This window comes from Falco cherrug, chromosome 2, assembly GCF_023634085.1.
Source record: "Falco cherrug isolate bFalChe1 chromosome 2, bFalChe1.pri, whole genome shotgun sequence".
Lineage (NCBI taxonomy): Eukaryota > Metazoa > Chordata > Aves > Falconiformes > Falconidae > Falco > Falco cherrug.
In genome coordinates this window covers 16227422-16251225 of record NC_073698.1, presented here as the reverse complement: position 1 = coordinate 16251225, position 23804 = coordinate 16227422, and the positions used below count along the sequence as shown (strand labels likewise).

The 23804-nt window shown below is 40.1% G+C and overlaps 1 long non-coding RNA gene across 1 annotated transcript; it reads right to left on the bottom strand.

The window, feature by feature from the left end:
* Positions 1–393: 393 nt before the first annotated feature.
* LOC129735453 (uncharacterized) lies at positions 394–18185 on the bottom strand. The gene is made up of 3 exons (XR_008731106.1): positions 18073–18185; positions 17858–17946; positions 394–10380 (listed from the first exon to the last, which is right to left on the bottom strand). It is a non-coding gene; the product is annotated as an uncharacterized LOC129735453 (long non-coding RNA).
* Positions 18186–23804: the final 5619 nt, after the last annotated feature.

The window sequence follows — 23804 nt, the reverse complement described above, 5'->3', positions numbered from 1 at the left end:
CTTGCCTGCCTGTTCTTTTCCCAACCAAAGTATCCATTTTTTACACACTGAAAATGGTACCATTGTTTTCTCTTTGCTCCCAGTTCCCTGTGCCACTACTGACGTTTTCCTCCAGCAAAACTTAGAGCTGTGCAGCTTCTTTCATAATGTGTCAGTACTCCACTGATGTCCACACTGGTGCACCATTTTTGTAACCATTGAGTAAACAGAAAGTTATCCCAATTATATGACCCACAGCTTAAGCTTCACAAATAAGGTTTCCACTCTGAGAGTGATCTGAGGTTACTTACACCAAATTATTTCTTTTCTTCTCTCCTTGTCTCACTTGTGTCCTGCTCTTTTTGAGACTGATGAATTCTTCTTTACACCACCCAAACATAAGCTGGAAGTCTGATGAATTCTTCTTTACACCACCCAAACGTAAGCTGGAAGTCATTAACTGTACATTTATAGAAGTAGGTAAAAGATGGATAGGAAGTAATATCTTGATCTTGAGCTGGGTGGCATAGAATGAGAAAAGATTAAGTTGGGAGGGGTTTGCAGAGACCACATGGTCCAAACTCCTGTTCAAGGCAGGGCTGACTTCAGATTAGGCTGCTCAGGGTCTTCTCCAGAGCAGTTTTGAACATTTCCAGAGCTGGAGATCTCACAGCCTCTGTGGGCTTTCTCACACTTAGTCTAAATACTTTTTCCCTTGTGCCTAGTGGGAATTTCCTTTATTATGACTTACAGCTGTTGGTTCTTGTCCTTTCAGTGTGCACCACTGAGAAAAGTCTAGCTCCATCTTTTCTATAATTCTTTTCAGCAGATAAAGAGAGCATCAGATCCTGTCCCTAGTAATTTCTCCAGGCTGAACAAACCCAGCCTCCTCTTTTCATACATCTTGTGGTCCAGGTCCCTGAACATGTAGTGGGGTTCCAAAACCAGACATATGTGAAACAGAGGGCAAAAAGATATCTAATAATTATTTTCTCTTGAGTTTTGTTGTTGCTGAAGGAGCCCAATATAGGGCTGGCATTCATCACTGCAAGAATCACTGCAAATCTTCCTTGGTAGCCTGTTCCCACTTCTACCTCCTGGCAAAGCTTCCACCCAAGCTTCCTTTTTGTATTTGGATTTCATCAGGAACCCCTGTTCAGCCAAGCTGACGTCCTGCAGTGCCTGCCTGTTTTCCTGCTGATCAGGACAGAGGAAAGTCTTTAAGGAGAGAGGCTGTATCCAGTCTTCTACTGGCAGTACAGAGTTGTCACATCCATACTACATAGTACTTTGTTTGGGGTCTCCTCTGGACCGCCTGTGGCTGTACAAGAGAATTATTGTTTTGTGTTTAAGTTTAGATTCTTTTTTTTTCTTCCCTAGTTCAAATGATTTGAAATAATGTGAGTTCTGTAAATAACAGTGGGTGGATTTTGCTTGAAATTTAGAGTACATACAGCATTTACTGGGTGACAGTATTCTTCATGGGATTTGAGAGAGCAAAGTCTTTTGGGACACTCTTGGAAGACAGGAAGGCCTAGTAGAGACCCATTCCTACTACCTTATAGAAGCAGTCCCTGAAATGAGCAGCCTACTGAACTGCCCAGGCTATTACCTTGGAATACGTTAAACAGAGCCATCTAAAACAGAGGCAGCAGAATTTACAGTAAAGCAATGTGAATGATCAAAGCTATAGGGCTCAAATTCACTCTCTGAGACTTAGTTTGCAGAAAAATGCAGAAAAGTGTTTCTTGGGTTGTTCTAGTATATAGCAGCACCCTGGCACAGAGCAAAAGGGAGGAGCAGTAATGAGAAGGTCCAGCTTTGCTCCTGAAGTATATTTAGGGGTGATAACAGCTTCATCATCTAGAGAAACAAAGTGGATGAAGGATGTTCAGTTTCCTGGAATGCACTGAGAGTACAGCTGCTGAAAGGCATCAGGTCACTGGGGAGCGTGTGGGAGCTGAATGTTTTGTGAAGGCATGTAATTCTGCCACCACTGAAACAATGTCCACAGAAGTAGAAGAGTCATCTCTGGCATAAATACTGTACCTGACAAACGTAAAGCCTTTTCTCCAAAACAAGGGGGTTAATTTCAAGGAATTGATGAAGTTCTAAATAAAAGAAGAATGATGCTTTTTTTACCTGTGTCAAGGCAACTGCTTATCTTGGATTAATCAGAAAATTTTGGTAAAAACGTTTAGAATTTAGCTTTGCTCTAATTTTGCTTTGGCTTTGCCAAATTCTTCTTATAGTAAGTTTCTGGACATGCTTATTTTGCCAAGTACATTTTGCCATGAGTCATATTTCCTATAATTGCATTTCTTTTGTGATTATTGTCTCTTTTCCAGTAAGCAGAGTCCCAGAAAGTATGGATACACAGAAATTAATAAAGAAAATAAATCAAAAAGTAATGGTAAAGTCCACACATAAATACAAATTATGGTGAAATATTTAGTATTATTACACACATGAAGCACATTTCCTGACTAGCTGAAGCCAGCTGAAACTGTCTGTGTTCTTTCAGCTCATGAGTAACAGTCAATAATAGGTACTGGAAATACATTTTCCCAGTAATTATACTTCACTCAAACCTAATTCACAACAGTGAACTTTATCAACAGTAACTTATTGCTGACTTTACAGAAGAGAAGTGTAATTTTTGGTCTTTCTATGGTTTTTATTTCAACTCTTCTTTAGAATTTTCATTTAGAAAAATAAGTAAAATGACTCATTAATTCAGTTAGGAAGTCCAAATCAGATGCATCAACACAGAAATATGAGTATGGTGATCATTATATGTAGCAAGGCACAACTGAGCAGATTTTACATTTAAATACACACAAATATAATGGATTTCAGTGATAGCTGCACATATACCAGGGCAAAACTTCCATTTTCACTTCTTGTTTTGGTGCATAGCAAGATATATTGCTCCTTAATATTTGCATTGATTTTGAAGTTATCAGTATTTAATTTCTTACTTAATATATATTGATTTTTGACAACAGAGATCAACTTCTGCTTCTTACTTGATATCTGGATTCAAATTTGGGTTTCCAAAAAAGGAAAGAGCAAGCCAAAAATATAATAGGTACAAAATTTTTGCAGTGTAAAATTAAATAGGAGAAACTTTTCACAGTACATCCCTGGAGAAAGAGAAGCTTGTATAAGTCTTATGAAGAGAACGACAATCCACTAAGATTGTGTAAAGCACTGTACAGAAGAAAACAGAAGACATCACACCTTGGTTTTAAATTTTATTATTTTGGGAATCTGGAATATTCACTTTCTGCAAGGTTTACTTAAGAAGATGATGTCACTAATGACAACTGAGCTGAAGTAGGAAGGCTCTGGTTAGAATTCATCTCCTGTATCCACACATCCATCTGAGACACTTAAGGGATGAAACACTGTTTTATGGTGCCCACTTTCTCAACATCAACCATAGAAGGAAAATAGTTTGAAATTAGTTGCCTGTAGTTAGCTGGAATTAATTTAAATCTGTGGTTACCCAGGCAGTAAATTTTAATTAAAAAAAATAAATGTAAGAAAGAATGGAACCCAACGAGTTTGTGCTATGTGTGTTATGCACGTGTACATATACGTATGCACACATACTCACTTTATCTTTAAATTGCTTTGAACTGGCAGTGAGTGACTCGTTGCCTCATTTTCAAAAGAATCCATGCCTGTAACGACAAAAAAAACCCAACACCAAACCATAAAAAAAAATCATGCTGATTTCATCTTCCTGCTCTTAATTTTTAGCCAGGATGGTAGGCTGAGGATGGCTGTCAAATGACTGATCACTATCAGACCCTGAAAAGCCTAATTATGCCTTCTATGGGCAGTGAATTGCAAAAATATAGGCAAAAGGGTCCTATACCAATACTTGTTCAGCTGCAGCCAAAGTGGAAGCATTATATAAGATTTTGCACCCTCTTAAATGATTAGAAGAAAGAACTACCCTATCATTTGTGAGTGATGGCTGTGGCTAGTACTGACTACTGAATATTGATCATTGCATAGAAGCTTTGCAGTTTCACACAGTGCCAAGAAGCAGAGGTTTAATTCCCATAACTGTGCTGTGCTCTATTTCCCTTGTGCAGTCCAGAAGAGGCCTTTTTGGAAATGATGCTCTTCAGTGCAGACACAAGCAAGTTCACAAGGACTGACTTGAAGTTTTCTGGTTTGTATTTATTACCATGCCATCGAGTCTTTCATGAATCACCATTTCCTGACTTAGGCTCTCTAGTTGCAGATAAATAAGAAAGTACAGCCCAGAAGAAGCAGACAAGAAATACTAAGAAGATGAATACGAGGTAAATCCAAATGAATCAAAGCAATAACAACCCCCCAAATCAACCTGGCTGTTCACAGATGGGTTGCTGGGTTGACATAATGCAATCATAGTCAGCTAAAATGACAATACACTGGGGGTTTCTGCCACATAACAGATATCCACAATGGGAAGATTTCATAGAATCATAGTCATCTTGGGTTTAAGGAACATGGTGAGACCACCTAGTCCAATGTCTCACTCAAAGTGGGTCTGTTGCCAACATGTCAGTCAGGGCTATGTCAAGCCTACACTTCTAAACCTCCAAGGATGGAAATTGTGCAGTCTTCCTGGGTAATTCATGGTGGTGTTATGCTATCTTCCTAATAAAAATATTTCCCTATGATTTCCTAAAAGCAGAAGATTTGATTTGTTAGATTTACTTAGTCTTAACAAGCCAGCTCCAGAAAAGGCTAGTAATACTGTATGTGGGATGTGGGTGAATTTTATCTATCTAAATCCAGAACTATGCTTACTCTGGCAAGAGAACTAACAGTGAAAAGAAGGGCAGTGTTATCTCGCTGTGCCTGCATTTAAAAGTAGATTTCAAAGGAAGGTGCAGGCCTGTTTTCCAGGACAAACTTAGAACTATGAATCCCACATGGAGACGATATGTCCTGCACCTTTAAAGAAGGGGCTTAAGAAGCAAGCTATCGAGATTCATTCTTTTGCCTCAGTATTTCCTGGAATTATTTTTGGTTGTTCCATATTCAGGATGTTTTTACTGAGTCCTAAAATACGGTTTGAGATTCCATTCCAGGGGCCACCACACCTAAAAAGTTTATCAGCCTTTATTGACTGTCATGTAATCACTTCACTAAGGTATAACCAAGGAAAACAAGCTTTATACCAAATTCAGCTCAGTGTTTTCCATGGGAAGGCAACGGTAAAAAGGGATGCCAAGATTTTAATGAATATAATAAAAGTTTAAATTACAACCCTAGGCTTCTCTTCCACAGGGACAGGTCATGAAATTTAATTAACAGTCATATGCTTTGAGATCCTTTGATACCAAGCACTGTGTAACTGCAAATTAGAATGATTTCTTTACAAAACGTAATCAGTGAAATTCATTCCTTATCTAATTTTGGTAGGGTTATTAAGGGAATAAATTCTGCTGAATGTAAACCTGAATAATTATTTCATTGGCATTAGAAGATAAATAAAATTTCACTTGCAAGCTTCAAACAATATTACAGTCTAAGTACCCTTGTCACTGTACAAGAATTATCACCCATAATTCTTACATGTTATTAGCTATGCACAGATTTTCCACCTTAAAATACATGATAAATAAATTTGCATTACATTTAGAAGATTTTTTCCCCATTTGTTAGTATCCTTTCCATAGCGTTCAAACAGCTGAGAAGGAACATAGCACACGGATACCTGTAAAGTACACTGAATTTTTTTGAGTAATCTTCTGTCTTGATCCTATTTGTATTAGTTATAACTTTCTTACTGTCTTAAACAGGTATCCTAAGCATATGCTATATATTGTTAAATCTGGGATGGGGTTAGGGGTGTGGGGAGGGGTCGATTTGAGGTGGATAGAGTAAGTAAGAATTAATGCATATGAGTTTCGAATTTTCTTTTGAAAATATCTAGTAGTTTACTTGGAGTTTTGTTGAATGCTGTTCCTGTAAAATCCTTTTGCCGTGAAAGACTTCTGATCAGAATAAGCAAGAGTGTATTTGTTGTTTCTGCTAAAGTGAATATTTAAAGACATTCTGAGAGAACAAAAATACACAAGAACTATGAGCACAAGGAAAAAAGTCACTAATGATTATACTGAACGTGGTTTGTAAATACAGAAAATTATAGAATCTTCAGTTATGGATGTGTCTTTACCTGAGGCAGTGACTACCTTTCTGTTCTTTTCCATTCTCCCTTCCTTCCAACTCTACAAGTACCAACTGCTCTTTGATTTGAATACTACTCATCTAATGCATATCTCAGTAAACTCTGAGCAATATTTTTAAAATTCCCTGTTTCTACTGCATATCCGGAAAGGGACTTTTCCATCTGAAAGTCTGTCACATTCTTCCAGCTATACAAGATTGTCTAATAAGTCTATTACCTCTGCCTACAAATACTGTTATGATATTTTCCTGAGTATCTGTAGAGATGCAAATGTATGTGCTTGCATATTCAACAAATGCATAAGAAGATCCTTATTTCTGGCAAACACCACAACTCTGTGTACCACTTTAACTTAATAAAGTAATAGTGAAAAAAAGAAATCTATCAGAAACCTTTAAAATAAAGTTAAGCATTGTGTTACATTGAAGCAAGGACCAAGGGTTAACTGTGTAAATCCCTTATTGAATAGGAACCTTGAAACTCCATCTTATTGCATAGCAGAGAGTAAGGGAAGCAAGTTACATTATTTTTATTTCTGTAATTAATAATTTGTAAGAGTTACTTACACGTAGTAGATTCTCATTAAGTGAATCTTAACTCTTGTCCAACACTGGTGAATAATTGTTAATTCCATACTTTTGTTAATCCATCAGCTCATTGATTACACTTCAGTTATCTTAGTCTGGAGGAAGGCATTATTCAAATTTAGTTAGTTTACTTACGGTTATAGAATTTGAATCTGATTTTGATAGATTTTGGGTTTTTTTTATTTAGCTATTAAACCCATAAAAAGGAAAAGAGGTTCTGTGGGGTTTTTTTCCATTCCAAATTGTAATAAGGATGACCAAACCAAGAAAACAAAACATGACGCTAGACAATAATTTTTCACTCTCCTTTGTTTTGTTTCAAAGCTTCCATACTCATATGCCAGAAATGAAAAATTATATCCTTAGATAAAGAAATCATATATGAATAATCAAGAATTAATATAAAATCATCTTGTTTACTACTTGAATTAAGAAAAAAAAACAACAAACACTCTAGAACATGTAAATACCCATGATTGGATTCATCACAATTAATTCCTTTCGGCTAAGAGTTAAATCTCTAATGGAGGTTATCATCTAAGATATCAGCAAAGAGAAATAAGAAACATCATATAGCATTTTATTTTATACTATGAAAGCTGTCTTACATAGGCAAAGGTCTCCATTCTAACATGATGATGTCCTTGTCTCCATTAGCTTTCAAGGGAGGCCACAGAATGAGTTCAGACTAGGCATTTAATGTTTCACAGAAGGTGAGCAAAGTGGAGTCCACACCTAATATATATAATTCTCTAGAATTTTTAAGCTTTGTATATTCAAGGGAATTGGTTTGAAATCTTAGAAAAGCAGTCTTTTAAGTTATCAGTATTTCTAGTTTCAACACCAGATCAAAATCTTCCTAGATAATGAAAATAAATGCCTATTTCTACACATCTATTAGAAGAAAAATACAAGGCACTTCAAAAACAGTCACCAAGCAGCATGAGCAATATTAAGATAGCAGTTCAGTGGGAGCTAAGACCTGACTGAAAACAGAAAACCCTGATCCTTGAGCTGAACTTTTGATTAACACCGCTGTCACATGCATATGGTACAAACACTTTCCGATGTGAATTTCCACATTGCAGAAACACCTAGGACTGCCAATAAATGGAACAAAGCACTGTTCACCATGGCTGGTCCAAGTCACAATAAGGCTCAGGACTCCCAGAGATTACAGTGGGAGCAGGAACCCACCGCAGTTACTGTGTTCCCTTGCCCAGGACTGGAGACATTTCACGGATTCCTCTTTGTGGATTTTGTAGTGAGCTATAAAATGCAACCCTAACCACACATCCAAAACCAAAAGAAACTGCAAAACAGAATAAAAAGTTACCTGGATTTGTTTTAAAACTTTGGGTTAGGACAAAGGTACAGGCAGTTTCATCTGGGCCTCTTTATATGCAAGCAAATGAAAACTTATTACTAGCCAAATTCTTCTTGATATTCTATAAATAACCCCTGTTCAGAGGCAGTTTCCTTGAATAAAGTAACTTATATTATTTCTTCCTAGTAAGAAAGTGTCTTCTTAACCAAAAATCTTGAGCAGAGCTTTTGCTATGTGCAAATATTAGCATGCATTTACATTTGTTTGTAAAGGATTAGGGTCACCTATTGAAGTCATGTGGGGGGAAAGATCAAATGCAAATTGGTTGAAATACATAAACTGCAAACAAAACTGTAGTATATGCTAGTTACAAAGAATATTTAACTGTGGCAGAAGTCTAACTAATACATTAACTTACAAGTCAGAATACAAATTCATGGCATCTGTGATTACAGTTAGGAGCAACAACGGAGCAGTATTTCACTATCTGACAGCTTATGCTAAATATACACCTTGCATTTAACTGCTGTTGCTGCTTGCCTGCCTGTTCTTCCCTCCCTGTCAGGATGCAGGTAACTTTTCCTGACAAGCAACAGTGATGATAAAGGCTATGGACCACAGTGAGCCATTTTAAGAAACCTCCTCCAACTATTAAGCTGCGATGCTCAGACTGGCTTAGACGATGGTCTTTCCTCATTTACCAGTTCCAATCCACTTCTTTCCTGCAGGCGTGTAGCAGAGAGCAGCTTCTGTCTTCATCTTAGTCTGGTGACAGTGAATACTTCCTTCTGGATTGTATTTAATCTGTCACTGATCTATCTATCTAAGAGAGAGAAATCCTGCCTACATCCCAGGCCATCTTTGCACTGGTAGATCATACTAGCAGAAACCACAGGGATGGACTATATTGTACTTTTTAATAAGTCTTGAAAGCAGTCAGACAGATGAAGGTGCAGAATCAATTTTTTATGCTTGTCAGATAATGCAACCCTTTTGTCTGGCATGTAGATCACCAGAAGACCTATATTTTTAACAGCTTTCACAGTGCCAGTGAGACTTCTATGAAATTCTTGGTAGCGCTATTAGTTTGGAAAAGATCACCACAAACTGACAGTCATTGAAGGGAGTCCCCAGATGGGCTTTGATATCCAATGAGGCTCTGGACCATTATACCTCCAGACACATATTATCTTGTGGAGATTACCCCTTGGGTCCAGTTATGGATATCTCTGGAAGCAGGTGTGTGTATAACAGCTGCTATTGCATCTGAGGTACCGATACCTTCACAACTAAAATACAGCTGCCTTTAACATGCACCACTGGGGGCTGTGACCCTCAAGTTATCTGTGGATCTGGCACTGAAGAGAGAGCACAGCACACTGACTAGGAAGCTGAATTTTGTGATATAAGAAGTAAGTTAGTATTAGGGAAATGTTAGGACAAAAGCTACATAAAATGAACAGAGCAACTAAATGCCTGTGAAATGTTAGTTACTTTTCACCTTCTTTGGGTGAGGGGTTTACATTTAGGTTTCTAACTTTCACTGGATTTAGGATTTAAGCTGGCTGATAGGCAGTTTCCCCTCATTTTCAGCAGCCTCTGTCATCCTAATCCAAAGTATTTTGAAATCAGCTTCAGACTTTCTTGAAATTCAAATTCAAAACACTGGTTTTCTGATTCCTTTCATCTGCGAAGGCATTGAAAATGTCACCAATCAGTACAACCATAACAAGCAAAGCAGCAGCAGAAGGCACTGATACAAGAGTCAAAAACATTTCCTTGCATGAGTATATATCAAAACCACTCTTGAACCACCCCTGCCTTTCCATCTCCACCCCCTAACCTCCAGTCCATGTTTCCTCAGGCTACAAATCCTCCAAGAACTCCTTTCCCACCTCCACCCACAGCTAAGCCCTGATGCTTTCCTTTCTTCTCCCTACCCCTTTCCCCAAAGGTAGATCCTTCTTCTACTGCAAAGTGCCATTTAACCACGATGCATGCAGGAATCATGGGTTGAGGATAATCCACAAGCCACCTTGGCTGTTACCTCTGTCCTTCCAGTCTAAGTGGGCTAAGTAGGTCTGTGCCTCTACAAGGGATGGAGCACAATTCTGTGACAGAGGACCTGCAGCCTACAATTACACTAGAGAGATAATCAAGCTTTAAAAGTCAATAAACATAGTTATTATGGGATTAATTTGCAACTGTAGAGTAGTTTGGGTTCACGTGAATAAGTTCTGTAAAACATATTCCAAGTGGGTTTCTTCAAGGTTTCTTGTAGGCTTCTGCAGATATAAAGGAGAGTGACTTAAAGAAAACAGCACCACTAAAGTAAAAACTAAACTATAAGACAAATCCATGATAAATAAATAAATATATACACATGTATATTCATATATGCAAAATAAATGAAAGTAAAAAAGAAAGGAATACATATGTAACCTGTACAGCTAATTGCAATATGTATTTTCCCTCTGATGGATGAACTGTCAAGACTTCAGTGAAAGGGATGAGTGTCTTCAATTGAAAACATAATTTGTCCCTCAGGGTAATAGCTGTTGTATGGAGACAGAATCAGCCAGCACTCTGATTAGATGTATTTCAAATTGGCCATGTCTGTAGCCATTAACAGCTAGAGAAAGAAGGGAGTCCTAATTAGGAAGAGTGTTGGAAGTTTTTAAAAATAAATGTTTGAAAACTTAGTGTCTGCCTGAAGAAATTACAAATTAAAATCATTTTGTGTTCTACTACTGTCTATTTGTGAATAACCTATGTCATAGGAAAGACACTAAAAGACCCCTGTAGAAGAGCTAGCATTTGGACAGTGATTAAGTATAAACTAGAGCATTCCCTTCCCCAGTCCCTTCCCCAGCTCCCATGAGAATTGACCCCAAATACTGGGAATACCACAAAAGCAGATAAAATTATCAGATGAATGTTGTCTTGAGTGTCAGGAACCTTCAAGATATGGAACTTGGAAAATTGCCTCTAACAGGTGCAGAAACTACACAATAATTGAGTTCCCATGAGATTTTTAGCAGCATCCAAGTTGTGGTACTTCTTCCTGCTTGGGGTTCAACTCAGAGAAAACACAGTGGCCATGCGGCTGGATCAGTAGACAAAAATACAACCTCCTTCTTCCCGCAAGGTTTAAGGCCAAAAATAGCTCATTGTAGACTACTAGGTACCCAAAATGCAGAAAGACAATCAAGACTTTAAAAAGACAGAGGAAGAACTGTTAAAAGATTTACAAAATTTTGTCCTGGTGACACCCACTTCTCTATCACATTTTCTCCCAATTACATTCTAAAAAAGGGCTCTAAAACTCTGCCTTTTATTTATAACCTTATCAAAGTAGGTAGAGTTAGAATGCTTCCCTAATAACATTCTAATTAATTTCTTGATTACCTGCAAGTCTCCTGTTCTAGAAGATACTCAGGCTTGAGTGGTGATCTAAGCAGTAAGACCTTCCAACTTCAGGTATTGGCAACTTCAGAGTAAAAGCAAAGTGCCTTTTCTTCTGTTTCAGAACAGTTCTTCTATAAAAATGTCATGCCTCAGGTAGATCAAAGTTTATTTTAATGCATTTCATAGCAGATGGGAGTTTAGATATTTACTGAGAGCAGAAACAGGAAGCTTAGTCCAAGATACAAAGCATATAAAGAGGGCATAGCAATGTAACCCTTCTGGCCTACCACGAAGCAAAAGTATCTTCGGTGCCAGTTAAATTAATTTGGAGCAATACAGTTGAAGCTCACAATTGCTCATAATACAACAGAATAACTTCCATTAATTTTTCCAGGAATAGGAGAGGATGAAACATCAGCTTTTCTCAGGATCAAGTGTGATGTACAACAGAGAGGGGAAAGTCAACCTAGCTTAAACAGAAGCTGCCCTTTCTGTTCTTAATGTCTCTACAAAGCTGTATTTCCTTTGCTTTGAAATTCCAGTTTTCAGTAAGTGCCTTTTTTTTTTTTTTTTTTTTTTTTTTTTAATGTGCTATGATCTAGGAGGGAAAAAAACCCAGAAAACCTGTCCAGAAATGTTGCTAGACAGGCTACTTACCCCATACAGCTTCCAAGTAAGCCATGCCAGAGAGGATTGCCTAGCTTGTAATACAGTCAATTTGAATTTAGGTAAGTCAGTGTCTTATAGGTTTGCATTTTAAGCAGCTTTGTACTTCTGCAAAAAAACTCCTTTACTTACAAGAGCTCTAAATTTGTGAAACAGTTTCACTCTTTGTGCTGTTATTGAGCTAAGACTTAAGTGCACTTTCATCAGACTTGCAATGAAAATTTGAGAAAAGACAAGGGCACAATTTGGTATTTCTTATGTTAGACAGCACCTATTTATGCAAGTGGTCCAGTCAAGAATTATCCAGAAAGAGTGTTGTACATTTTGAAATTTCACCTATACATTCAATGAGTGACATACCAACCCTTAGAAAGAAAACTTTCCAGCTTACTTTGTACTGGAGATGAGGTTTGCATCCCATTTCCCACATGACAATTTAAAGACCATATAAATGAAATGCAGATCTGGCATATAGAGGAAGACATAAAGAAGATGTTCAGAAACCTACATGGAAAGTTTAGATCTGCTTCTGGCAACAGTCCAGGTATCTTAGAACATCTTCCAGAAGAACAAGCAGTACTCCAATGCTGCTTTAAGGAGGACCAGTAAGATTAATCTTCAGCAAAGCAGTTAAGAGTTAGAAAGTTTCTTTAACATCAGTTTAAGACTGGATAAACAGTAGAGCAGGCTAATCAAGAAAGATGGAAAATTCCATTCTTTGGATTAAAAAGAAACAATTAAAATTAAACAACACCATAGATATCTATTAGGAATTATCTATACACATTTATAATTCTTCACTGCAGACAAATGTCCTAAGTCAGCTTTTCTGCCATCCTATGATCACAGTGTTGTTGAGGTCTGATTGTTTACATGGTCATTACTGTCAGGTTGCGTGATTTAATATTCATCCTCACACACGAAGGAACAGAGGGGCACATTGGCAGGTGGGGGAGCCCCAGTCGCCCCCTCAGACCAATGGAAACCGCTCACTGTGGAAGGAATCACTGTCTACAGGTGTGGCCTCATTATGGGATGCAGGGGAAGAACATTTCTGGATTGTACATGAGTTATAATACATCTGCTGAATACTTCAGAATTTAGCATCAGATCGAGGGCATGCACCTATCTAGAAGAGACAAGGGAATCTTTGGCAGCAGGCTGGCTGGTTTTGTAAGGTCTGCTTTAAACTGAAGGACTTGGGGGCTGGGGTCCACAGTGACCACACTCACACCATCACATCTAACTGGGGGATAAGCCAGGCCAACCAGAGCAGCGATACGTGTTCCTTAGCTGCCTCCCAAGATGAGAACCAGAAGGCCAGCCACCTCAGTGGGGTGTGTGGCTATTGTGGATCCTCTTGCATCCCTCCTGGGAAACCTGCGCACTCAACTACCTCTCTGAAATGCCCGTACACCAACACACCCAGCGTGGGGAACAGGAAGAATCAGAGCTGTGTGTGGTCACAGGGCTGTGATCTCATGGCAGTTAGAGAGAGATGGTGGGACAGCTCGCATGACTGGAAGGCTGTCATGGATGCCTGTGTTCTTTTTAGGAAAGACAGGCCAGCAAGGTGAGGTGGTGGAATTGCTCTTTCTGTGAGGGAGCTCTTTATGTGTATCGAGCTCTGCCTAAGGGTGGATGCAGAATGAGTCCAGAGCTTATGAGTAAGGATTAAGGGATGGGCCAACATGGGTGACACTGTTGTGGGTGTTTATTAAGGCCACCTGATCAGGAAGAGAAAGTCAATGAGACCTTCTGCAGACAACTGGAGGTAGCGTGCCAGTCACAGGCCCAGGTTTTCATGAGGGACTTCAACCATCCTGATATCTGCTGGAAGAACAACATGGCAAGTCATACAGTCCAGGAGGTTCCTGCAGAGCACTGATGATAACTTTTTGACACAGGTGGTGGAGAAAGGAATGAGGTGCAGTGCACTGCTGGACCTTGTACTCACAAACAAAGAAGGACTGGTTGGGGATGTGAAGGTTGGGGGCAGTTTTGACTGCAGTGACCATGAGTTGGTGGAGCTCATGATCCTGCGTGGAGGAAGCAGGGCAGTGAGTAGGATTGCAACCCTGGACTTCAGCAGAGCTAACTTTGGCCTCTTGAAGGACCTACTTGAAGAAAGGTAGGGGGTCCCGGAGAGCTGGTTAATATTCAAGCATCACTCCCTCCAAGATCAAGATAGGTGCATCCTTATGGGTAAGAAATCCAGCAAAGATGCCTGGTGGACAGCACGTTGCCCATGAGCCAGCAGTGCGCCCTTGTGGCCGAGAAGGCCAATAGGATCCCGGAGTGTCTAAGGAGGAGCATGGCCAGCAAGTGGAGGGAGGTTATCCTCCCCTCTGCTCTGTCCTGGTGAGGCCACATGTGGAGTGCTGTGTCCTGTTCTGGGCTACAAAGATGACTGGGGGCTGAAGCATTTCCCTTTTGAGGAAAGGCTGAGAGAGCTGGGCCTGTTTAGCCTGGAGAAGAGAAGACTAAGAGGGAATCTTATCCACGTCTACAAATATCTTTAGGGTGAGTGTCAAATGGATGGGGCCAGGCTCTTTTCAGTAGTGCCCAGTGACAAGACAATAGGCAATGTCACAAAATGCAACACAGGAATTCCCATCTGAATATGAAGAACAGCTTTATTACCTTGAGGATGACAAGCGAGCACTGGAACAGGCTACCCAGAGAGGTTGTGAAGTCTCCTCTGAAGACATTTAAAGCCAGCTTGGACGCAATTTCTGTGCGACCTGCTCTAGGTGAACCTGCTTTAGCAGAGGGTTAGACTAGATGATCTCCAGAGGTCCCTTCCAAGCCTGATCATTCTGTGATCCTGTGATCTGCATTAAAACTGGCTCCTAACACCCTGAATTTTTTGATGTGTCTTCTCCCTGGAATTTGTTAAGCAATTCACTTTGTTGCTAGCTCTCAAGATCTTACCTCAGACGTTCTGCAGTTTAATGTTTTTATTTGAACTGAGCTACACACTTATAGCAGAAACTCAGGTTTTGGTTAAAAATATATAAAGTTAGTTTCACCTTTCAAGCCTGAAAATATGAGTGAAAAATTACAGAACTCAGAAAACAAAGGAAAGTCCTGAGGATATTTAATACCTTCTGAAAACTTAGAACTTAATATTCCAAAGTCACCCATGAGCTTGGCACATGTGGGGCTGGTGATTATCTACCTCTTAATTTTAAGTGTTGAACCTTTTCTGAACACCTGACCATTTTTTTTCCCAAAATTGCCAAGAGCTTGTAACCCCTGTCCTGCTGCGAATTGATTCCTCAGTGAAAATCTCCAGTTCTGCATAATGAAAATAGGACAACACTGGAAACCATGGAAGGAGATTGCAGGGTTTATAAACCTATTATTTAGGACTGTTATTCTTTGTGATTGATAGTCTATTTACTTAATTAAATAGGCCTGCAGTCTTTAGCTCACTTAACCTTACTCTGACACACTGTAGTGCTAACTTCCGTCGCTTCCTCACAGTAATGACCTTGCTGGTTTTGCTATTCAAAGCAGCAGTGCTCTGTCTTACATGAGTTTTCACGTGGGATTCATCCCTGCCTTTAAGGCTTTACAAAAATTTGCTACCCAGGAGGGCTCATTGGAGCTGTGTGCCTTTTAAACGTCTGCAGTTAGGCTGTCCTAAGGAAAGCATCTCTAGGTAGTCAGAATTATTTCCACATGGCATGTACGGTAGAGATCTAGGCAAGGGATTTTCAAAGGCACTAAAGACAAGCCAGGGGCCTAAAACTTTCCCAAAGAAAAGTCACTGACAATTAGATGTCTGACAGACACAGCAGGCATTGAAAATCCTCTTCAGTCCTGTCTTAAATTGTCTTCTAATTTTCCACTTCAGAAGTTCAAAGTATGGCAAAAGTCTGTTTCCTTGTGAGTCAAACTAGGTTCAATTGAAGCAGCTTTTTTATTATTCTTCAGATGGAAATATTTGTCACTGTTTGCTTCTAAAAATAGACACACCCACCACAGTGTCTCTAGGAACAAGTATACAGAACGAATACACAAAAAATTGTTAAGATAATGAACAGCGGCATAAAAGGAGATGCGTCCTGCTACTGAACCTTCAAGCCAGAGATCAAGTGTACAAGTAGGAAAAACTGAAAACTAAAGACTAATCCTCAGAGTAAAGCGGGAATTGAAATGTTACAAAACTTCTGGTTTAGGCACCATAAGGAAGGACAGGTGACTTCAGTTCATTGATGTGACAAAGGGTAAGTACAAACTGAGCCCCAGAAGTTCCCTGACACTGAGAATTAAACCTAAAAATTAAGAAGCCAGGCATGCATTTCAGATTTTAAGGAATATTTCTCTTTGTGTGTCCTCGCACATTTTATAAAACAAAACAGGCCCCAAGTGTTAGGCAAGAGTCTTTCTGCCAAGGTTGTATGGTAAATACATAGGTTTATCATGGACATATATCTGATATATCCTGAAGTCTGAAAAATAATCTAAAATCCCATTATCTTTTCCCAGCTGAAGCACAGAAGCCAAAGGCAAACTGAAGCCGAGTGAATTTCCACTGTAGCTCACTTAGGGCTGGTGGTCTTGCATGACAGGTCTGCCACATTCCTGCTGTTTTCAAAGTATGTCTCCCTTTGTCAAATCTCCATTGCTCAGAGCAGGAGCTTTATTATTTATAACAACTATTGGTGTCAGAATTATACTGCTTCCCATACTGCTTTACATGGGGTAAAGCTTCCTGTAAGAACGACTGTAGCAAGTCTCACTCTTGAGCAAGGCACATGTGCCATTTCAGTACATCAGAGCAAGGCCCAGCAGGGGCAAGTTCAGTTGTTTTCCCTCTGTTTAGCATGTAGGGAATGTTGGGGACCATTGTTTTAATTAACTATGTAACATCGCTGACTGAGCTATCACATAACTCAGCTCTTGGTCTCATTATTGGAAAAAATTGCTGGGTTACTAGACAGCTCTTGCTGACAACAGCACAAAAAGGTGCATTTGGCTATTCTTACCCCCACGAGCCCTGCAGAGTCTGAACCTCTATGAATATGTATGTTGTGGTTCCTGTTCCTCCTTTTACATCACTGAGAGGAGCCCTACAGTACCCTATAACTGGAAGGTAATGAACCTGTCACTCACACCTATAAGACTTACTGACAGCAGGGTTATTGCAGAAAGCACAGCCTGAGCTGCTGAGCCCCACAGAGGTACCACCAGGAGGGAGCCTACCTCAGCTCTGCCTGTGTGGTTTGCAGCCAGGAAGGCACTTCTTTCTCTGAAACTGAGACATGATAATACTGAGACTCGATGGAAAACAGACACCAGAATTAGGTGTCTATATGAGATGTTTGTCCAGCAGAGCCACACGCTCTGTTACAGAAAGCAGAGAAGCAATCAGTACAGCCAAGGGGGTCTCAAAGCACTTCAGCACATCATTTCCAAATTTCCTTGGAGAAAAGTATCAAGTGTAAGCAAGCATGTCACGTTCATGGGAGCTTTGCTGGTGTGATCTGGTGATAACCTTTGTAGCTCAGCTTTTGCCAAACAAGGTAAACAGGGGTGGGGGTGGGGTTTCTACACAGCCATTTTAAGGCATCATTTACAATCAGAGTGTAACAGAGGACTTTTGATTGAATAGAATGGTTGCAACAGGGACAGGTAGCCTGTTCGCTAGACAGGCAGCCAACTCAAAACCCTACTCACACGACCACATATGCAATTCAGGGTGTTGTGGTTTAACCCCAGCAGGCAACTAAGCACCACACAGCTGCCTGGCTGCTTGCTCACTCCTCCTGTGGTGGGATGCAGAAAAGAATCAGAAAGGTAACAGTGAGAAAACTCCTGGGTTGAGATAAAGACAGTTTAATGTAAAGCAAAAGCCAAGCACGCAAGCAAAGCAAAATAAGGAATTCATTCACCACTTCTCATCACTGGGCAGGTGTTCAGCCATTTCCAGGAAAACAGGGCTCTGTCATCTTTGATGGTTACTTAGGAAGACAAATGCCATTGCTCCAAATGACCCCACTTCTTCCTCCAGCTTTATGGTATGGGATGTCCCTTTGGTTAGCTGGGGTCAGCTGTCCCAGCTGTGTCTTATCCCAACTTCTTGTGCACCATGTCATGGATGGAGTGACGCACTTCACTCATAAGAGAGAAGCAGCAATATGTTTATTGGTATAAAAAAGTAATTTACCAAAGTTTGATAGTAAATGCAACAGTGACTAACAAAATCTGATGGCAAGGTACACCCAATTATTTACTGCACAGAGGACAGGGTCAGAAAAAAACTGTCAGGGAGACCCTCCTGTTGAGTTATGAGGTTTGGAAAGGACACCCTTGTGTTCTAAAGTCCTCCCCAGAGGGGAATTTAGCTACTTCAAGTTCCAAATGTAGTCTTATACTTGGTCAATGGTTTGTATCTAAAGGATTACACATGCACAATCAGCCCTTTATACCACTTAGCTAAGATTTCAAGGTTTAGCACGCTATTATTCATTTACTCAGAATCTGTTTTGGCAAGGAATCTCTCAGCCTCCAGGAGTAACCTCGAGAGGTGTCCCTGCTCAAGGGGAGACCCTGACATGCAGCCCGCCGCTGTGCAGGAGAGCTCAGTGGGCTCTGGGCTGTCCACTATTTATGGAGTGAGATGATTGACTCGTAGTCATATTTGCACACTGACTACAGAAGTTAGTTTCTTTCACACTTAGCTTGAGTCAGACCTTGACCAGCATGGTTAGGTGGGCACATTGTTCAAAGTAGCCCTTGGCTATAATGATGTTATCTGTCTTCCCTGAATCTACTTTGAGTGGGACACAGCAAATCACCACCAGATGCAGGCATGCTGATCCCCACTGGTGGTTATCACTTGAGCACTGTAATGAAAAAAGGTCAGGATCTGTAGGGGTGTGGGGGAACACCCGGCCACACACACACAGCCCATTCACTGGTGGGGTGGGGTGATGAGCACAAAAGGCCTTGACTCTGTGCAAGCACTGCTGGGCAATAACAAATAGATCTCTGTGTTTTCAATACTGTTTCCAGCACAAATCCAAAAAACAGCCCCATAGTAGCTACTGTGAAGAAAATTAACTCTATCTCAGCCAAAACCAGCATGCAGGCTCATTCTCACCCTTACCACAATTGAGGCAGTTGTGCCCATACTAACAAATCACCTCATTTACACAGACACTAGTCAATTTGTTACCCTAGGTGCCCTGAAAGATGTAAACCTGAGTGACATTTAAACTGCTTCTGTCCAGTCCACAGCTCTAAAGATGCCAATTAAAAAGACAGCAGGGCATTAAAAAGATGTTGCTTTAGGCTGGTTGCAGTGAGAATTTGCTATTTGTTATTAAAGCTTTCCAACTGGTTGCTGGAAATGATTCCCCAACAAAATGCCAGAAGTTTCTTGAAATTATATTATAAGCCATAGATGACCAGGACTTTTCACGTGACACACAGGTACATTTTGTACCTAAGTCTTTTTGGGTTTCCTTTGCATTTAAATTTAGATTCCATTGTACCTTTGTATGTATTTCAATGGCTACGCAGATTTTCTAACAGCTTTCTCAGAATCACAAGCCAGGGGTTAAATACACAAATTTGCTTCGAATAACCATACTGTAACAGACTATGGAGATGAAAAAGACCTATTAGTTCACCTACTCCATTTTTCTGGCCACTACAGAATTGTTCCCTAAAGTGTATTTTGCAATACTTTGCCCAGACTACTTTATTTGCCCGAAGCGCTGAGCAGCTGACCACTGCTACTCTTGGGACATTTTACCACAGCTTAATGAACTTCACATTTAGGAAATGTTTTTCCAGACATTCAGTCTTGTAGGATTTTTTTCCCCTTTTTTAATGTTGTCTGTTTATAACATACCTCCCATAACTAATTGAAAAGTTTACCTAAATTATATTCTTACTAAATGTGAAAAGCATTCCCAACTAGATAAACAGTATATTTCCTTCTGCCACAGACTCACCAAAAATCACATTTCCCTTTTCAGTGGCTGGTCAATTTTAAATATAAGAATCTACTGTTACCAGAAATTCTTGGGCAATTCTTTTGGCTGATAGTGCATGAGTTTTTCAGATATATTAGATGGCCAGAAACTCAAAAAAAAGGTCTCTGGTACCTAAGTAGCATTTAGGGAGAATGCACTTGGGAAAGTCCTAAAAGGAAATCCTGAAAGCTTCTGGCTCAGCTGCTGTGTAAGCCTGAAGCCACAATCTTTGTAGCAGTGTCTCATCCAGCCTAAAATGTCTCTTCCTGAACGAAAAAATCTTAAAGTAGGTCTGTCAATTTAATTTCAGGTCTGAATTGTCTCAAAATGGAAGTGTTTGAATCTAGGATTTTAGTTCATATCTATCTGTAAAGTTAGAGAAAAGTTTTATAGTTTGTCTACATTTTCATCAGGGAAGTCTCTGCATTTCTTAAACTCTCACCTAAAGTTGCTCTGTCACTTCAGACCTGGCACACCAAAAATGATAAATAAGGGAGGGAGGGAGTGGGGACAATCCCTTCCACTTTGGCAAAATTCGTTGTGTGATATTCTCCAGTGGAACACACGTTTTAAGCCAACAGTGCAGGAAACAATACTGAAATATATATGACGTGAAAAGCAAACCAAACACAAATAACAGTGATCCCCAGGAAACTGAAATAAAAGGAAAAACAACAAAAAACCAACAACAAACTCATGTGTCTGAGTGGTATGTTACCCTAGAACCCTAATAACTGCAGCTGCTGCTGCCCACCCTGTGTGTGCCCACTGTGGTTGAAGGTTTTGCTTAGTCCCAGATCAAGCACCATATTTTCCCTCAAGTTTTTACTTCCCATGTGTTCTTAGAAAGCCGTATCCTGTTAAACTAGAACTGCAACTTTACATTCATCTAGAGCTAAAATTCAGATGCTTTAAAAAGGCAGGCATTACACAGCTGTTCTTTGCAACTTGCACTTCCCTTGTTACTTTTTATTTACTCACTTTTCTCCCTGTGTCACTGTGATAATACTCTCTTCGGGTTTTTTTTATCATTTTGCCAAATTTGGATCTTACTTTCCCTTCATCCCATACTGACTTGTCTGTAATTGATTGTTTAGTAGCACCGTGCACAAAGTGGCTCCTGAGCTCAGGTAGAGAAGTTAAACTAATTTGTGCTTTTAGGAAGAGATTGTTTGCATCTAAAGGATTTATACAATACCTCCAAGGGGTGCTTTTCTACAGCAGAAAAGTTTTTACACTGATTTTTTTCAAACAGATATCATAAGGCACAAAATGAAATACTATTTTTCTGGTGCACAAAGTACACACAAGACTGTATTCATGCTGGTGTTCAGCTTGCTTTCATTTTTTATTTTTTTTTTATTTATTTCATTAGAAACAGGATTTAATCATGGGATTTCCACACAGGACCACACTTGAGTCCCGTGAAAGAGCCATAAAAGAACTGATGGCAATTGAATTAGGATAAATATGTGCTGCAGAAGTCACAGCTGTGGAAGTGTCTTGCAACTGGAGTCTATTGGGCTGCACAATACAGAACTATGTGTTGGGTTGCCCCTGTTCACACCACAGCCTGGAGTAGGCAGGAGGACAGCTAGAGCCATAGATTTCTACACTAACATCTGAAGGTGATCCCAAACCATCAGTATCAAAGGCAGTACCACCATTTTCAGGCTGCATTAACAGGTATGGCTTTTCACCTGAGCTGTGCTGGAGGGAAGTTCAGCATCCCCTGCACAGATGATTTCTGTGCACAGATGGAGCAGCAGTCATTGAGGGTTTGCTCCACAGCATACAGTGGAAAACACAGTGAAATCCTCAAGAATTTTTTTTCTTTAGCTTGTCTGTCCAAGGTAAACTACAGTATCCTCAAGAACTGTTAACCTCTGACAGAAAAGAGAAAGGTTACACAGTGAGCCGTCCTTTTTTATTTTTAGTAGACTTACTCATAGATGGAGAAAAGAGATGTCTGTATGTGGTATTGAGTCTTGCGGGCCTGGAAGCTTATCTGTATTTTTAGCTGCATCTAGTAAGCCTGATAAAAGCTATAACCACTCTCCCCAGACCTTGCACTGTTTACATCCTTAGATCTTCATGGCTATAGGACTGCTGCTACATCAACAACGTTATTATTGTCATTGCCAGATCACAGTTGGAGTAGCTTGAAAATAAGTTCCACATCGATCTCACAAGCACCATGAAGACTGTCATTGCTCCTAATCAGGTTATATGTGAAACAACTGGAGAGGGCAAGTAATTGTACTAATCTCATGGCTGGTGTGCCATCATCAATTACTGAAGTTGTTAAAAGTGGATCAGATGTATAGGTAGATGAACAAAGAATTCACAGTGCTAAATAGATTGGCTCTGCCTCTCCTGACAGAGAGAGATGTCTAATTGAAAATGCCCACATTGCTTGGTGGCCCTGCATGCATGGTTTCTGAGTACAGTTTGGTACTGGGGGAGCAGGGATGGTGGCACGGGGAGGGGTCAGTGGCTGCTGCTCAGCTTTTCTCCCCCCAGTGCTGCCTACCCTGCACTCACCCAGCTAACAGCACCACAGGATTTCCTACAGGCTCACTTGAACTCCCTGTCCAGTGGTAGGTATTAAATGCCGGCTGAAGAGGTTAAGTTAGGACAAGGGTTGCAGCCCCCTTTGATACTACCTACATACTACCCACACAGATGCTGAAAGACTTGTCTTTGTCAGCAAATGCTTATTTTGAAGATGTCCCTGTCATTGCAAAGCATTGCTTAATTCATCCTTTCGAAAGGGAAAAATATTTAGAGCAAAGTTGAAATGCCATAAAAAGCCTGCACAGATGGAAACTGCCTCTTTTTTCAGCTGTCCTCAGCTGAGCTTAAGTCTGCCTTGGGGACTGTCAGCATCTCCCAGAAACGTGATGCCGTAACTCAGGGGAAGTCCAAGGGAAGCTGATTTACAGAGAAAACGATGCAGGGGATTTTCTTGTTAAACAAAACATGTCCTCTTTAATAAGCACTCACCAGTGCAGGGTGAGGATGCAGATGAAGGGCCATCCAGCAGCTCAACACGCAGGGTCTGGGCAAGGGTGTAGAAGATCTGCATAGACTGTGTCACCTCTGTCTCTCTCACTTCAAGAAACATTTGGCCCTTGAAACAATGACTTTGATATGAGTGTTTCGCAATTCCACAAGAATCTGTATGTCCCATTGTGTTTTGCGCAATCAAGGAATGTTGCCTCTTTATGTTACTTTCCAGGTATTTTGCAGAAGACATGGAAATCCCCATTGTGACACATTAGTTCAGCAGCCAGCATGGGGAATGTGATTTGTGCCTCATTTTTCCTAAATTGTTCTCAGATAGTGAACATTTTTATAGGTAAACCACTTCCACCATTTCTTAATATATGTGAACAGAGCTGCCCAGAAGAATGTTTTGGCACATGTAGTAGCCCCTGATTTGTCTTCCTTAAAAGTCACTAACATTTCGGGAAGATGCTGCAGCTGAGCACACAAACTTCTACCCATTTGGCTAGCATATGATTTTATGGACAAGTACATGAAGTTACTTATTTTCCATTTTTCCCTTCAGATGCCATATCAGTGGAAGATTATGCCATATTTCACCTCAATGCTGCCATGGTGAACCTGTACATTCA